At 36.8% G+C, this 17,462-nt stretch overlaps 1 protein-coding gene across 3 annotated transcripts in view; it reads left to right on the top strand.

The window, feature by feature from the left end:
- MARCHF1 (membrane associated ring-CH-type finger 1) overlaps positions 1-17,462 on the top strand; it is a 229,990-nt gene that overhangs the window by 71,373 nt on the left and 141,155 nt on the right. For all 3 annotated transcript variants that reach the window (XM_079306659.1, XM_079306663.1, XM_079306662.1), the window contains exon 2: positions 3,724-3,802. The gene's annotated coding sequence lies outside the window, so the exon portion shown is untranslated. The remainder of the gene's footprint in view (positions 1-3,723; positions 3,803-17,462) is intronic.

Genomic DNA, 17,462 nt, shown 5'->3' on the forward strand with positions numbered 1-17,462 from the left:
AGTGTTGGTGTTTTCATTTAGTATAAAATGCCATGAAATTCCATTCCACTGAGCACCATGCAGGTGACTCACATTTTTAGTGCATGTTATCTGACTTTTTTGAGTGGTCAGAGCAATGTTTGTTTGGTTTTTAAGTATATTTTTCCATTATAAAAGGAAATACATTTGATGTATTTGTTATTAATCTATTTTAATAGCAGATGTGAATACCTGCCTGAAGTTCTGTGTTTATTTATCTTCTGCTTTGTCATGGGAAACTAGGAGCATTAGCAGCAGGAATTATTGAGGAAAATTTTTACCTTTCACAATGACAGAATCACAGAATTGTTAGGGTTGAAAGTGACCTCTGGATCATCTGGTCCAGCTCCTCTGCCAAGGCAGGGTCAGCTAGAGCAGGTTACATAGGAACATGTCCAGCTGGGTTTTGAATATCTCCAGAGAGTGAGACAATTAATTGGATCAGAATATCTGAATTTCTCCTGTTGCTTTTAATGTGTGGTTTTAAAATCTTGCCATTAATATCCAGGAGTCCGAAAGACATATTGACATTTAATAGGGTCAGGGTTACTATATGTTTCTAGCTTTTAGCTGTAACCTTTTAAAGCCTTTTACACTAGCTAAAGCACAATAAAGTTGATTGTACGTTTTTCCCATGTGTTGTGGAGAAGAGATTTCATGAGTGATTAATTTTTTTCTATTTATTTTAATAGACCAGTTAAATAAAACATAGAATCATGGAATTGTTGCAGTTGGAAGGGACCTCTGGAGACTGGTTTGCTCTTTGATCAGAGCAGGGGCACAGGATGCAAGGATGCATCTGCAAGGATGGAGATGTATCCTGGGCAAGCCGTGCCATTAGTTGGCCACCCTCATAGAAAAAAAATGAAATCATTATGTTAAAATGGAATCTCTTGTGTTTAATTTGTGTCTGTTGTGTCTTGTCCTTTCACTTGATACCACCAAAAATGTTCTGCCTTCCTTATTCTTCCACTGACCAGGTATTTATAAGTATAGGACAGATCCCACTGAGCCTTCTCTTCTCGAGGTCCTCACCTCTCTCCATGCAAAAAGTGCTCCAATCCTTTACTTACCTCCACAAACTTTAGCTGGCCTTGTTGCAGCAACTCTTGGGCCCACTACATCATTCAGGGTGTCTCTCCAGAGCTGAGCAGAGAGGAGGGATGGCCTCTCTCAGCGTGCTGGTGATGCTCTTCCTCAAGCAGTGTGGGTTGCTGTGAGGGCACACTGCTGGCTCATGGCCAGCTTGTTGTCCCTGTGGTCCTGTTCTGACAACATTCTTGGGATTATTCCTGCCAAGTGCAGCACTTCACTTTTCTCTGCATTGAACATCATGAGGTTACTGTTGGCCCATTTCTCAGCCTGTCAAGGTTTTTCTGAATGGCAGGAAAACCCTTTGATGTATCAGCTTCTCTTAGTTTTGTACAATGTGTGCATTCTGTCTCAACTTGGAAGTTATTGATGAGTTGCTGAGCAGTATTGGCTTTTGTATTGACACCTGGTGTGTGCCTTCGATGGCTGGCTGCTGATCCACAACATTTTTTGACCGGCAGTACAGTTTTCCATTTGTCTTATTCTCCATTCATCTATTTTGTGTTTCATCAGTTTGTCAGGGAGGAGACAATGCAAGGCTGTGACGGAAACATTATTAAAGTCAAGATAAACAATGTTCAGTGTTCTGTGCTTGTCCACTGGGTCAGCATGCTCATTGTGAAAGGCTATCAGGTTGGTCAGGCACAATTTCTCCTCCATGTATTCATGCTTACCATGCCCAAATGCATTCTTATCCCTCCTCTGTTTGGCAATGGCTTTCAGGTTTATTTTCTCCATTCCTTTCCTAGGAGTCGAGGTGAGGCTGGGACTGAATTTCTTGCAAGTAGAGATGATATTTATTCTCTTCCAGTCCTCAGAGTTTCTTCCCCTTACCTTGATCTCTGTTATCCTTTTTGATCTTTCAGTGATTGAATGCTCTCAAAATGACATCAGCCAACCCTCAATGTGTGTGGTGCATCTCATTACAGCCAATGGATCTGTGTGTGTATCCAGTTTATTTAAATGCTTCCTAACCTGACCTTCCTTCACTGAAAAGAAATCTGCCTTGCTCCAGGCTTTCATATGGTTTTCAGGGACCTAGGATAGGTGAGGGAAGGTTTTATCCATGAAGAGTGAGATGAAGAGGGCATTCAATGTATTGGCCTTCTTCATATCTTTTGTGACAGGTCTCCATCAGGAGATATCTTTAGATTCATATCTTGTGACAGGGAGACCATTTTCCATAGCCTTCCTTATGCTGCACAGCACCAGTAGAAACTTTTACTGTTCACATTATGCATCTACGCATGTCTGTGATCCCAGAGAATTTGAAATTCTCCAACTGCATGCAGACCTCTTAACTTGTCCTGTTTGCTTTGCTGTGTGCATTAGCAAACAGGCTATTTGAAAAGGCACAAAAGCATGCTGTTTTTCTAGGAAAGATTGAGTACTTTTAGCATAATTCTGCCTGGTAGGCATTTCCCTATGTACATGTACACAGTTTTGGTGGAACCCTTACAGCCCTGGTTTTTTGCTTACAAATTTCCCCCTGTTGACATTGCTCCATACTCTTTGCTTGCCTACCTGGTCCTTTACTTCATCTCTTGATTGTTGGTCATGTTCTCCTACTCCTGTTATTCCTAGTTTGAATTCTCATTACTGGATTGGCCAGTCTGTTGGCAAAATGGTTTTTTCCACTTATACGGACAGCATCTCTGCTAAACCATTCTCTGTCCTTGTAGAACATCCTGTGATCATTAAAAATCTAAAACCCCATAGCTCATACCAGCTACACAACAAATTCTTATGGGATCTGTTACTCCCTTTTTCACCCTTCTGCCTTTCTGAAAGGATTGAGGAGAAAACTGCCTGGGGTCTCCATGCACTTGACCCCCCCCCCCCTCATAATTGGCTACATAATCTGTGCTCAATGCTTTCTTCCTTGCCTCTGGCATCATCTCCAGTGCTCCTATGGAAGAGCAGCAGAGGGTCATAGTATGCAGCAGCTTTTTGCAGTGTCGTGATCTGAATCTCCAGCAGGCTGCAAACCCCCCAACAGCAGCTGTGGGATTCACTCCCCTCCAGCAGGCAGTTTGCTGCTGCTAATACTGAGGTACCTGTGCAGCTCCATTCTTTAGCTGGCCCTTGCAGGAGAGAGCTTGTGTTTGCTGTTCTTATGACATAACTATTTCAGTTAAGTGTTTTATGTATTTCACTCTTTGTTTTGTGAACAGATATGTATAAAAACTTTACTGGGAAACTAATCAGTGTATTGGCTATTTTTTGTTTTAGTAAGCTTTGTTTACTTTTGAATGTTGTCCTGCCAATGCCGTAAGGGTTAGCTGGCTGTGCAAAGACTTTTTGTGCTACTGTGATTGATAGAGGGAGAATCATGTGCAGTTTTCCTGTGCTCAGGGAGGTCAAGGAGTAATCTCAAATCAATCTGAAAGTCTACAGAAAGATTAATGGATATCAGTATCTGGTACAGGATTTTATAAAAATTATTTAAGATTACCTTTCAAATCTGGAGTTTTTACTTTAGGTTATGCTGTTTGGAGGACACAGCTTAAAAAATTTTGCCAAACCTCATGTCATCTATTTAAAGGCAATTAAATAGATGCTCTTTTATCATTTCAACTCTTTTCATGTGTGTCTTGTTTCTATTTCTTCTAGGAGATGAACTCAGGAAGTAATGTGAAAGGTCATGTGAAGCTCTGTCATAGCAGAAATTTTCTAAAAGATTACTTTACCTGTAAGTTTTTCTTTTCTGTTGTTAAATATTAAGTTTTATTGTACTGTGACAGGAAAAAAAGACTATATTTTGGCATTTTGACTTTCAGCTTAGTTGTGAAGAAAACCTTTCCAAGTGCATTATGTGGTAACACGTGCTTTTATTCACTTTCTATATTTTAGTAAAGCCCAAACAAACATTTTCCCTCTAAATAAATAACTAAAACTAACGTTTTCCCTAGAACCTCTTAAAGTTTTGAATCCAAAGAGCAATATTTTCATGCTGTTTCATTACAGACTATACATCCAGTGTGATGCCTGCTAAACTGCAATTACTTGTTTTTCAGAAATTAGTTTAGAAGTGAAGGGCAAAAATTATCCAAACTTGTATGAGAGTGTGGAACTACCACTAAAAGCTCTTTGTAAAGATTTCATGTGCAGGTGCCTGCTGTGACAGAGACATCTTTGGGATTCAGATTTATTAAATTATCTGATAGTGCCCTTTACAATTGTGTCTCTTGTGGCAAAGAATTTTCTTCAAGCTAAAATGAACTCATTTAATTTTGTATATATCTCACAATAAACTCCCCGTATGAATTTTAACTGTGGCTTTCATCTTGAGTCTAATTGTCTACATCAAAATGCTTATTGGAGATATGAACTTGCTCTCCTAGCAAAGTTGCAAGAAAATTATCAAAAGATCCATTTTACAGAAGGAACAAAAACCATTAGGCTTGATTTCATCAGATTCATGTGAGTGGTGGCAGACCTTAAGACACAATACAGAAATTCTTAGTCCCTATCAAAGGATATCATATGAAAATATGTAAATATGCCAAAAAAGTATACCCTGAAGGAGGCTGGGAGTTTGCAAGCTACAATTTCATCAGTATGGTAATTTTTTCCCTTTTGTGTGTGATTATCATAGTTCAACTACATGTCACCTAGATGGGAAGTTCTTAAAAATTATGAGGGGAAAAGCACTATGGAAAAATGTTTCAAAACTGATAGTAGGTATTTAATAATTTAAAGGTAATAATTACAGAATTTTTTGTTATCTGGCACTTTGTTTTGAAGTAGCAGTGTAGGTAATTCACTTTGACATAAAATCTTCAACCAAATAAAAACTTGCAAACACTAGCACTCCACATTTCAAGCTCTCTATGAAGTTTCAGAAAATCTCCTGATATTTATTTGATTTTCTTTAAAATATGCTTGTCTCAGCATTTCTTTATTACTCTGATGTAACTTAAGATAACCATAAATTAAGCAATACAACCAATTACGATTAATCAATACAAGCAAATCTGTTAGAAATTAAAAATCTTAATTCTGCACTTTGAGTTGTGAAGTAGAAACTGAATGTTACTGTCTTTATTTTATAAATATTCGCACAGTACTGGTGCAACTTCAGCAATTGTCCTGTGTTATCCTAAGTGTATTAAAACTGCTCCAACATTGCAGCATTTCATTTGGTTTTATCAAAGAATCTGGATGGGCTATTTCAGGATAATTCAAAGAGACTTTTACAGTTAGTCAAGGAGGAGAGAAGAAAAAGTGCTGCTCTGATAATCCTGTCTTAATAACCGAATTAGTCAGATTTTCAGTATTATTTGATAGGTTTAATTACTTAGTACCAGTCAGGTGGATTTCCAGTATCATAACAGTAGCCTAAAAAGAACACAAAGATAACAGTTAAGATTGAGTTATGATGGGCTAATTTATTTCAATTTTGTTTTCTCTTTCAGTTAATTGCTCTGTTATTTTCTTCATGTCTCCCTGAGAGATCCTAGTATTTTATTTGTGTGCACATGTATACATACATATGTGTGTGGGTGGGTGTGTATCCATTAGAGATATTTATATTCAGTGAAGATAAGACATTTGGGACAGAATTACAGAAGTGAATTGGAAAAATCATAGGTGAGAACATGGAGAAAAGTCCCTGACAGGATGCAAACTCTGAGTGTTGTATTGCACACTGAGCAATAAAGAACATTTACAGTCTCCCAGACAACAAATGCATTATTTGGAATCCTGCAAACACGCTGATTTTAATAGCATGACTACATTTGAGGACAAAATAACAAAAAATTATTTTTTTCCCGATCTAAAATGTTTGAAACATTGTCTGTTACTATATAGTTATAGACAATTCTGAAGTCTGGATAAAGAGCTAGAAATATCCAATAATATTTCTTACTCTAGACTGCAATTTATTTTATAATTCCCATATTCAACCATTATATTGCTATAAACAGAAAAATCAACATAGGGAGGGAAAGCATGTTGTTATTACTACTATTATTTTATGCATACAGGTTGCTACAAGATAGAGAAATCTAATATTTTTAATCGATACATAGTTCCAACTTATTTGTGGTTTTGCTAGATATAATTCCATACTGCTAATTTTTATATTGATTAGAAACTTTTCTGTTATGCTAGTATTCTTAATATATTAGTATTATAAAACTGGCTGTCGTGATACACAGAGAAGCAACAACATAATTCATTGAGGTTTGTAGATTGTGGCAGCTATTGGTTATGATCAGTTTTGTAGTTGTTATATTTTTCTTTCCAAAGGAGTTTCCATGTATTGTTAATATTAGCTGGTTAACAAATCATAGCATCATAAAGTCTTTAGGTTGGAAGGGAACATAAAGACCATCTTGTTCCAACATCCCCTGCCATGGGCAGGGACAGCTTCCACTGGACCAGATTTCTCAGAGCCCCATCCAACCTGGGCTTGAACACCTCCAGGGATGGGGAGTCCACAACTTCTCTGGGCAACCTGTTCCCATGCCTTCCTACCCTCTGAATAAAGAATTCTTCCTAACATCCAATCTAAATCTCCCCCCCTTTAGCTTAAAACCCTTCCTTACATAATGTCTTATCATTATCCACTTGTGTAAAAAGTTATTCTACCTCTCTTTTGTAAGCTCCCTTTAAGCACTGAAAGGCCACAAGTAAGAAAATAAGAATCTTTTTCTACTTTCCCCCCATCTAGGTTGTTCTGTGTTCTTCTAGTCACTATCAAAATAGTATCTCAGTTCAGTGTTTATAAAAGATCAAAATTTTACCCATCATAGTATGTTCTGTGTAAAATAGGGAGAAGCACAAAGTCTACTGCTGTATGTTTTTAAAAGAATCAGAAGTTCTAAATATGAACCAGAAGTTCTTGATATGATAGCTATTCACCTTGATAGAAATTTAAGAGCAGAAATGTTCTGTTTACACCCTAAATTATTCCTGTTTAGGAAAGGCATGTTTGCTGATACACAGCAAGTGTTCCTAATTTTTTTGAATAATTCCCTTTCTGGATCTTCAAGAGCTCAGCTTTTTCTCCTATTCTTCTCACACCATCTGGAAAAAAAATGATTTTGAATACCTTTTCTTGATTCACAGCTATAGGATTGGGTCAGTTACTTGGAGATCCCAGTGAGAGTCCAGTGGAAGCGTGGCAAAAAAGAAGACTAGCCAAGTTAAAAAAACAACAACACACTACCAAAATCAGTAGTAAGAATTGAAGTAGTATCTATGGGAACTGGTGAACACTAACACAGGTTTTTTTTAGTGTAGAAAATTCCCATACCCTAAGAGCATGGTAATTTTGAACAAGTGTCATGCACAGCTCTAATTAAGGTTTCACTGATCACTGAGGATTGAGTCTTCACTGCTCTCCCCATGCCTGCCTCTTGTCTTTCTGAACTGAACTTGGACTTGAATTTTAATATCAGGTGTTACCTGGCATATATTTTCATGTCAGCTTCTGTCAATATATTCAGGGGAATACAAGTTTTAATTGTAGCATTTCTGCATACTGTAAGCATCTTCCTGATCATAAATTTGTACAAACCTAAATTGTGGAGTAAGGAGAATAGAATTATTGCAAAGGTCTTTCATGCTTTGCTTCATTACTTATTATGTAGATTTTTTTTTTTTAATAAGAGGTATACTGAGGGATGTAAATAGATGTATCTGAACTGATGACAGCAAGAAATACAACAGCTGTCCCTGTTGTTGCTTGTTAATTTGCTGTGCTGAGGTGTAATTTCATGCTTTATTAAAATCAGACATATTAACTGTGATTTGCTGAAGGTGAAATAAGGGGACAGGCTCCATGAAATTTCTTTGTTTTAAAAAATATGTGGAACCTAATATTCACTGAAAGTAATGGTCTGGGAAAGGCGTCCTATAAATTAAATAGGTTGACATAGTAAAGAGCATCAATGAAACTGAATCAAAATATTTTGTTCTTTACAGTCAGTATGCAGCTAATATTTTCTCTGGCATAAACTTCCTAAATCTCAGGTAGTGTCACAATGCATGTGTGGATATCAAGAAGGTGCTAGGCAACAGGTGCACAGCATTCATAGTCCACCAGGCATGGCTTCATTAGCTACTGAAAATAAGGAAAGCTGGAGAATTCTGTGAGATGTCTTAAAAATTAAGAGCTTGATAGGTCCTCATGACCTAAGCAGTGATAAAGTTGAAAAAGAGCTGATGGGAAGAAAAAAGACACAAACAAAAGGAAAACTATTGCAAAAATTCTCAGGAGCTGAAGGTAAGATATTTTTTCAATGTCAAAAAACTGAGGTCCAATGAGAGAGAAGAAAGGGATTGATACAAGCAGTGAGTACCTTTGAACACTAGTTGTTATTTTTGATTAGTCTAAAGTTTTTCAAATTCAGCAGAATTAACTTCTTCGTTTATTTGCAGTGTTGTGAAAATATACATTAATTCTATATATTTTTGTCATTAATAAGCCTCTGGTTAATTATGTGTAGGTTTAGAGAATGTATGGGTAAAATTGTAAATGTTTTCATTCCCTCATTTAGCACAGCGTGGTTACGGTGTATGCTTCCAAATAGTGCAGCAAGATTTGGCTTCACAGCCTCTCTCAAAATTGAATTTGCATCTGTTCCTCTTGACTATCTTGTCCATGCTACAGAAGTACTTTGGGAGTGAAGGAATGAGCATTGGTGTGTAGCCTCTCATTTTTACTTCACCTCATTGGATATTATTCCACAGTTAGTCCATTGACAGGAAAGGTTACCTGGGATTAAGAGCCAGTGAATTTTTTTTTTTTATTTTTGTGGAGTCTGTTTGCAAATAGTTGCTTGTCCTGCAAATAAGAGTAATGCACTTTAGAGTGAGAGTCATCTTGATATTAGACAAAGTATAAAGAAAATTCATTATGGTCTAATTCAAACCATTTAACAGATACACCAATTTTGGGTGAGATATGGTATCATGTGGTATGTTTACTGCTTATATTTATCTGGCTTCAAGCAGAAGACTTTGTTTCAGCTTCCCAGCAGACAAAAGGTTCAACTCCAGTACCAATAATTTACAGTGTGGAAGGATTGTGTTGTCATAGAGGTACAAGGAGGGCATCAGGATCTCCAGAGTGCCCACACATGCACACTTCTCTCTGGGGAGCTTCTTTGGACCCACTGACAGCAGAACACTGCTGAGAAACCTCACATTGGTAAAGAAGCAACTTCCATTTTTTTCCTTCATGCTGCCTAGAAGTTGATGTGTCACTGAGCATTGCGTCTCCCTCCTCTGAAGGCAGGTTTTTGGAGATGGTTCCAAGAAATATCATTCTGCAGGATTACTTTTGCTGTAGTCTACTGATAGAGTCTGATTGTGGCCTTGTTGTGACTTCCACAGAGCTAAAGAGGATAATTATTGATTAATGTAATGAACAAAAGACAGCAGTGTTTTTGTGGGCAGATTATGTGAGAATGGTCTAAACATTCACTGTCTCCTGGGAAAAAATGTATAAACTCTTGCCTCTAAACTTGAATGGGAGAGAAAAATTCATACTTCTGTAATTACTTTGATTGCAGTTTCTTCTTGTAGTCTATTTCAGGTAAACCTACACTGCATGAATCATAAGAAATTGCTAGCTAGAAAACAGTTAGAATGTCAAGAGGTGCTTTTGCTCCTGAATTAACTAGTTTAGCATTAATGTCAGGTCTGTGTAGCTGTAAGATTGGGGTTGTTTTTATATCCTTTTTTAAAATCGTGTGTATTGTGAGATCATTGCCTTTCAGCTATGCAGTAATCTCTTATAGCTTGTTTGTGGTTTTAGATTTTGTATGAACTTTTGTACCCTTCACTCTTCAAGATATCCTCTTTCCACAGTTTTGGTTTGTGGCTGTGACTATTAGCAAAGGTTTATTTAACAGAAAACAATTGAAAGAGTGACATTGGAAATTAGTGTCAGACAGACAGGAAGGCAGTAGGAATACTGATGTGTTTCTCCTTTTGTGATTAATCAGTAAAAGAAGTCTGTATTCTAAAAGTACGTAAACAAGCAAAACATGTTTGCTTGTGCTGCTGTCTGCAGCTTTCTGATGGCCAGGAGCTGGGAAGTATCAGCAGCTTGTGGGTTTTTTTGATAGAATAGCCCAGCAGTGTACATAGTTTACATCATACAGAGCTGAGTAGATAATCTTGAGAAAACAAGATTTTGTGCACTATTGCCACTTTCATTGCTAGCATTACGTAGGTGTTGCTGCAATCCTTGGCCTTTCCAGATTGAATTGTCTTGTTATTAGTGGTAAAATTGGAAAAGTAGCCCTGATAGGTGGTATTTTTTGCATTTAAATAGCTAAACAACATAGTTGTAACTGTAGTTAAAGCTAGAATTTCTTAGCAGGTACACCATGCAACATGCCTTGGTCATCTTGTTCTGTGGTTGGCGACCTGGCTGGACCAGAGGTGTGTGTGATTCCTCCTGTGAGTGAGGGTTTCCTGCTGAGGCATCTGGCACTTGCATAGGTCAGAGAGGAATGATGGGAATTAATGTTGTATTCATTTAGAAGATACCATTCCTGGAATGTTTACTATTTCCCCAGTGTATATCCATCAAAGAGACAGGATTGCAACATCTTCCACTTTGAAATAACTTGGCATTCGTATTGAAATGACGTGTTGAAGGAGCACAGCTGTGACGCTGGAGCTGAGGAGGGGCTGTGCAAGGCTCTGCCCTCCCTGACTTGGCAGCAGCAGGTTTGTGAGCAGGACTGGAGCTGTCTTTGTGTGAGGTGATATAATGAAGACATTTCCTGAGAGCTGACAAAATGTAACTGCATTGCTCACAAGGAGAGATTGAAAGCTGATGTTCAGTTCTTGAGAAAGCAAAATGACAGCAGTTCTTTACTGACCATAGACCGAGGTTTTTTATTTTGGAAAAGATAGAGTGTCTTTCATTTTAAATTATGTTGGGGTTTTTTCCCCCCTAAGTAAATCACACTGTATTTTAATGGAGCTAAATATAAAAAATAAAGAAGACCTATGCACAACCAGAATTATAAGACAAAAAGATATAAAAGGAAGCTGTTTTTTCCCCTGGAAGATTTCTCTGAATTGCAATGTTTTTAATAGTCCACATAAATTAATTTTCAAACATGTCACCATGAATAAGAATTTTGTTACATTTGAGAAATGTGTTTAAGTGCAACTATACTATTACTACTATTAGTATTGTTATTATTAAGTGGAATGATGGCATGTTGAACACTTTGAAGCAGGCAGATGTAAACTCATCTGGAGAGATGTATTCTTAACCAATAGCAATTAAAAATTATCTTATTAGCTCTTATAAGTCTCATCTGAGACCTAAATTTGAATTTTGCTAATATATACTTTAAACAGTTCTGTCAACAAAGCATCTAATCATCTTCTGATTCTTAATGTAATTACGACTTTAACTACAAACTGTAACTGAATTATTTAGGCTGATTTTATATTATGAGAATGCCAGCCTTTTACAATTCATGAAATTTATTCCATACAATTTTATTTAATAGGCTCTTTCTTTCTGTTTCTGACCTGCTTCTTCTGTTCATTTTTTATTATTTTGTTCACTTTTTTCTTCATCATTCATATTCTCCTGCTGGATGATCTGTCCTTTTCATCAATATTTCTGCAGGTGTAAGTTTTTTGGATTTCATACTGTTTAAGTGAACCTGATGGGGTGCTAGTGTCAGTGAATGTTTATGACCTTCCAGTAATTGTTTCTGTGAAAATGGTGCAAATTTCCACAAAAGAAATGAAGAGCAAATACAGTAACTGTTTTGATTTTGTTTTGGAGTTTTTTTCCTACTTTTTTATGTTGGCTATCCAAGGTTTTAATTTGATCCTGGTAGGCTGCACCTGTATAAGCATATATATCAGCTTACTTGATGTTAGAATAAGTCATAGCAATAGTCTCCTTTGTTTGTTGCAAGAAAAATTACCCCAATACCCATGCTTAGTTGTTTTCAGAATTGGGATCTCTGAATGGATGAATTTACAGACATATATTGAGCACTTATTATTGCAAGGAGTATGAGGTGGGAAGGGTTGCAATGATTCTTTGAAATCACAGAATTGTTATCCTTTTTGTTGTTTTTAATAAATGTAATTTTACATCAATATAGCCTAAAAGTTCTGATTTTATTAAGACTGGGTTTCTAATTTTCTAGACATACCACATATATAAAGAAATATTTTTTTCCTGTAGGAGTGCCTAACATCTAAATATACAAAGAACACATGGGTTGAAAATAGAGTTTTATAGTAGTAGCTTTTCTCTTTAAACACAGCTTAGCTGTTCTATCCTTTATCCCCTTTTTTCTGGTTGAAAGAAAGTTGCTTGTTAAGAAGCTTACAAGGAAAGTTGTAATGAAGTGTTAAAAAAAAAAAGGGTATTGTTTAAGTGAAGAAATTTTACCCACAGCTGAGCAGACAGCATAGAGGGAGATGCTCGTGTGTGCATCAGTCATGCTCGCAGTCATCTGCTGCGTTGAGTAAACTGGGCTGTGCAATCCAGAAAAGGGCAACTCGCAGCTTTTTGTTACTCATGTTCTACCAGGGACTTGTGCTCAGGCAACAGTGGGAAATTTCAACGCTTTTCTAAAGCAAACAGTTCCTAAAATTGCAACTGTAGGGCACTTGATCTAAAAACAGATTTGTACCTGCTATTAATCAGATCCTGGGTGGGCTGCACAGCGTGCAGCAGTAAGGGAAAATTTTGCCTTTGCGTCACAAATGCAATGAAATTCTTGACCCAGTGCCACTAATAGCTGTGGTTTAGTTGACACAGTCTTGTAGCTTTTTTAAGCTAGTGGGAGTGCAACAGCTCAGGTCTGTGGTAAGTGTTTCATTCTTAGCTGAGTAATAGGGGAGAACAAAGCTGCTTCATTCATTGTTTTGTGTCTTAAAGACAACAGCTTTTTAGTCTTTCTGGTAAATGCATGTTACAGTGTTATTATAGGTATTATTCTGTTTTGTGTCACTTCAGTTTTCCTTACTGCCAGTGAGGGAAAAACATCTAGCAAGGGGACTGCATTTTCTATCTGAAATGAGAATTTCAGTGAGATAAGAAAGCTCTGGGTTTTCGATTAAGTTGGTTTAAGTTTACTACTTATGCTGGAAAAGTCCAGTGGGATGAGATTTAGGTGATAAAATACCATGTCAGGCAACTGAAGAATATTTGAGAGAGGGAGCAGAGCCAAGTAGGAGGAAATTTTACAATCTATTTATGAGCTGGAATATTATTATGAAGTAAATGATTCTTAAAATATTAGCATCTACAAAGTGTTTATCAATGAATGATGTTAGAAAAAAGTAGTAGTTGAACAAGATGTACCTCAGTAGTTTTTGTGACTTTTTTAAGGTGCAGACTTTGTTCAAGGTACTTTGAAACTCATCCTTCTGAGAAACATGGAAATGTTATCTTTGCAAACTTTCCTAAAGGAATTTTAGAAATCTACCCCAAAAAACGTTTGGCTGAAATGGAGATTTTGCTAACTTCAGAAAATACTCAGTTTCTGCTTCAGAAATAGTTTCTGTTTCTAGATTTCTCTTAGTTTGGCCTGAACCAGTTCATTAATGTCATGATGCATGTTTGTTATCTGGTGTGTCTTTTTTTTCAGGTAAGACTCACATTTTACTAAATTATCTTTGCAGAAAACAAAGGCCAAGTCAAGAAAAATTTTCAAAGATATTCAGTGTAGATGAAATTCATCACTAGAGTGAAAAGGATAGTTTTTTTAATAGGATCATAGTGGATTTTTTAAGGAATTTGTTGTCAAATCATGTTTGAAATTTAGTGACACAAGGCTTTTAACTTATGTAGTAACTTGTTTTCAGAAAATCCAAAGCCTAATCCCAGTTTAAGTGACTAAATAAGTAGCACCCAGAGTAGAGGATCTTTAGGTTCTGAATTTAGAAATACTCTTATGAAAAATCTGAATTTTGTATTTTAGATAATTTTATTCTTTTTTTTTTTTTTTTTTTTTTACTTTTCAAATAATATTTTCACTAATGTGCCTATTAAACTGACATGGTATAGTTGAGTAGTCATATTGTCACCCAGTGGCAGCATCATTTTAAGGAGGACCTTTGTTGGATAAGAAGCATGTGATGCTTACACCAAGACTGATTTCGCTTGTGTATTTAATGGTAGCTTTTAAATCCCAGAAGCAGATAGATGGGACTGGTTTCACATCTTGGAGGTGTTCCAGTGTAATCCTATCTTTCAGATCTGGGATATCTGTGCTGCTCAGAAAATGGGAGATGAAGACTCTTATTTTCATAAAACTGAGCTTTATAAAATTGGGGGTTTTTTTGCAGAGTATAAATGGTGTGTGAGCTGTTGCTAGTGTTTGGAAGTCACTGCTAGAGAGCCTTAAACTATTGTGTTATAAAATCATGTGACAATTGATGATGTAATGGTAATCAGTATGACACTCAACAGTGCAAAGTAAACTTTAAATCAGTATGTCATGCGAGAATTAGATATATTTATAGCGCAGGGAGGGTGGGTAGTAAATCTTATTTCAATCCTGAAAATGAATTTATTAGCTGTTTTTAATCAGGAGATTGACAAATCTGACCCTTTCTTAATTTAGGCTCTTAATATCCTCTTCTGACTCTTGAAAAAGGTGCAGTTTTCCAGTGAGAAAAACAAGAAAAAGCTTACTTGTGTCTGAAAATATTCCTGGAAAAGATGACTGCAGAAAGTGTACTGAAGAGCAATTTAAACTTTTTTCCTGATTGTTTCTGATTGCTATGGACAAATGATGAAAAATCATGTTCACCAAAGGTGAAATAGCTGTATGGAGGCGGTGGGCACTCTGAAGTGCTTAGTGGAGCTTAAAAGAACTGTAACTGGTATCGGATCTTCTTAGGCTGGATTTTCTTCCAGTGCTTAAGTGGGAGTGTTATTACAGAACAAGTGCTTTTCGTAGTATCCTCACATTGCACAGGAGTTAACTCCAAAAAGTACTACTTTTATGTGGTATTTGTGAGAATTCAGTTTTTCATTGAAGCCTGAAAGAAGAGATAAATGAAATAGCACATTACATTTAATCTTATCTTCCAAAGCAAAGCATGCAGGTAGAGGTAAGATAAAAGTATGATCAAATTAATCTTGCAGTGTTTAGAATGGTGGTAATGCAAGGAAATATATAATGAAATCTGTGGAAGAGGTGTGTTAATTTGGAAGGAATATTTAAGACCCATAATCTTCAGAAATACATAGGGAGAGTTGCAATGAGAGGCCTGGGAGTTTATGTTGGAGGGTGGTTTTCCTTAAGGAAATAATTTTATTGTCTTTCTTCTCCTGCATGCCTCCCTGCTGAATTACCATTATTAGATGCTAAGATCCATAGAAAGGTAACAGACAAAATAACCTCCTGTATAGGCTCTTGGTCTAGATTCCTTGGCCAATAAGCAACACACAAAAATCTGAATAATTTTTATTTTGGTATTGCTTTTCAAAGGCTGTTCACATGTTTGAAAGTAACCATTGGATCCTTAAGAACAACAGCTCTAGGGATTTGTTTTCTGAACCTTGGTATGCTGCAGTTTAAAATGTGAAGGCTGTATTGTGATAATAAACTCAAACTTAGTATGACTGTGTCCATCTAAGTGTAATAACTAGTCACAGAATTAGGTAAATCCCATAATACCAAGTTGTATTGGATTAGAAGTGAAAATCTTTGTACTAGTCACTAGTGACTTTGCTTGTGGTATACTTCACAAAAATCTTTGTACTAGTACTAGTGACTTTGCTTGTGGTATACTTCACAATTTTAAGATCAAATTCCAAACATAATACCCTTTTTTTGTCTTGTTTTGGTCTTGTAGTTTAATAACACTTTGAAATTCTTTTTATCAGAAGTTAAAGAGCAATGAAGAAAAGTTTTGTGCTTGTTTAGAAGAATGCTGTCCCACAGATTTCGAAACTTATTTATCTTTATTTAATCAGAAATACATTCCATGTTTGTTAAAGAAATAGCTTTTTTGTGATTTCATTAGCTTCTCAGGTATGTAGAGTTTCAGCCAGGGAACGTGCTTTATTTTGAACTCAGTCAGTGACCCCTGTAAAAATGTTTAATTAACTTTTGCCAATGTCAAAATAGTTCTATTGTACTCAGCAGGCTGGATGAGCTTCCTCTGGTGGCTCATTTACACTGAGGGTCTGTTCTTCATATCTGTTTACTCAGGCAAATAAGGCTGCTGACCCCAGGTATCAGTCAGGCATCAGTTCCTTCTGGGCTTACACTTTAATTGAAAAACATAAATAATTTCCTTACAGAATAAAACAAAAGCATTTAAATTCACAGGAGATTCAGTTTGTTAGCAAAATAAATAAAGAGCTACTGGGTAACAAAGTAAGCAAATACAACCAAATTACTTCCTTCTAAGTCAAAATCACACAGTAGGTGGAGGGCCATGATTTATCAGTGTCACCCACTTACAATAGTGCTTATTTTTAAACTTAGGAAATATTTGGATATTAAACCAAAATATTTGGGCCTTGACCATGAAATTGTGGAGTTTACTATCAGCAGGGAGGAAGTAGAGTAGCAAGTAAGATTACGAACATGGGCTTCAGGAGAGCAAATTTTGGCATCTTAAGGGATATTCTTGGAAGAACCCCATGAGAACAGGCCCTGCAGGGAAAAGGAATACAACAGAGTTGGTTGATATTCAAGGATTTCTTCCTCTAGGCTCAAGAATGATGCATCCCAATGAGTAAGAAATTGAGCATAGGCAGCAAGAGATTTGTGTGGATGAATTACTCCTGTCATTGCTCAAGCCTAACCAGGAAACACACAAGCGATGGAAGCATGGTCAGAGAAGTTGCCAAAGTAAAAATGAGCCAAGGAAGGTCAAGAGCCATCTGGAATTAAATCTGGCCAAGGATATCAGGGAAAGCAAAAAAGGCTTATTCAAATACATCAGTAATAAAAGCAAAAATAAGGGTAATGTGGACCTGTCACTAAATGGAGGGGGGACCATGGTAACAGAGGACACAGAGAAGGCTGAGTTGCAGAATGCCACCTTTCCATGGGTCTCCACTGGCAAGACCAGCCCTCAGGAATCTCCAGCTCAGGAGACCAGGATAAAGGAATGTTGTAAGAAAGATTTTCCCTTAGTCAAGGAGGATTGGGTTAGAGAACACCCAGTGGTGAAGATTTGACATCCCAGATTCCATGGGCCCTGATGGTATGCATCCGTGAGTTCTGAGGGAACTGGACTGCATAGCTAGACTGCTCTTGATTGTCTTTGAAAGGTCTTGGAGATGAGGAGAGGACTAGAAGAAAACAAATGTCACCCCAGTCTTTCCAGAGGGCAAGAAGCAGGATCCAAGGAACTAGGCCAGGCAGCCC

This window comes from Erithacus rubecula, assembly GCF_903797595.1.
Source record: "Erithacus rubecula genome assembly, chromosome: 5".
Taxonomy (NCBI): domain Eukaryota; kingdom Metazoa; phylum Chordata; class Aves; order Passeriformes; family Muscicapidae; genus Erithacus; species Erithacus rubecula.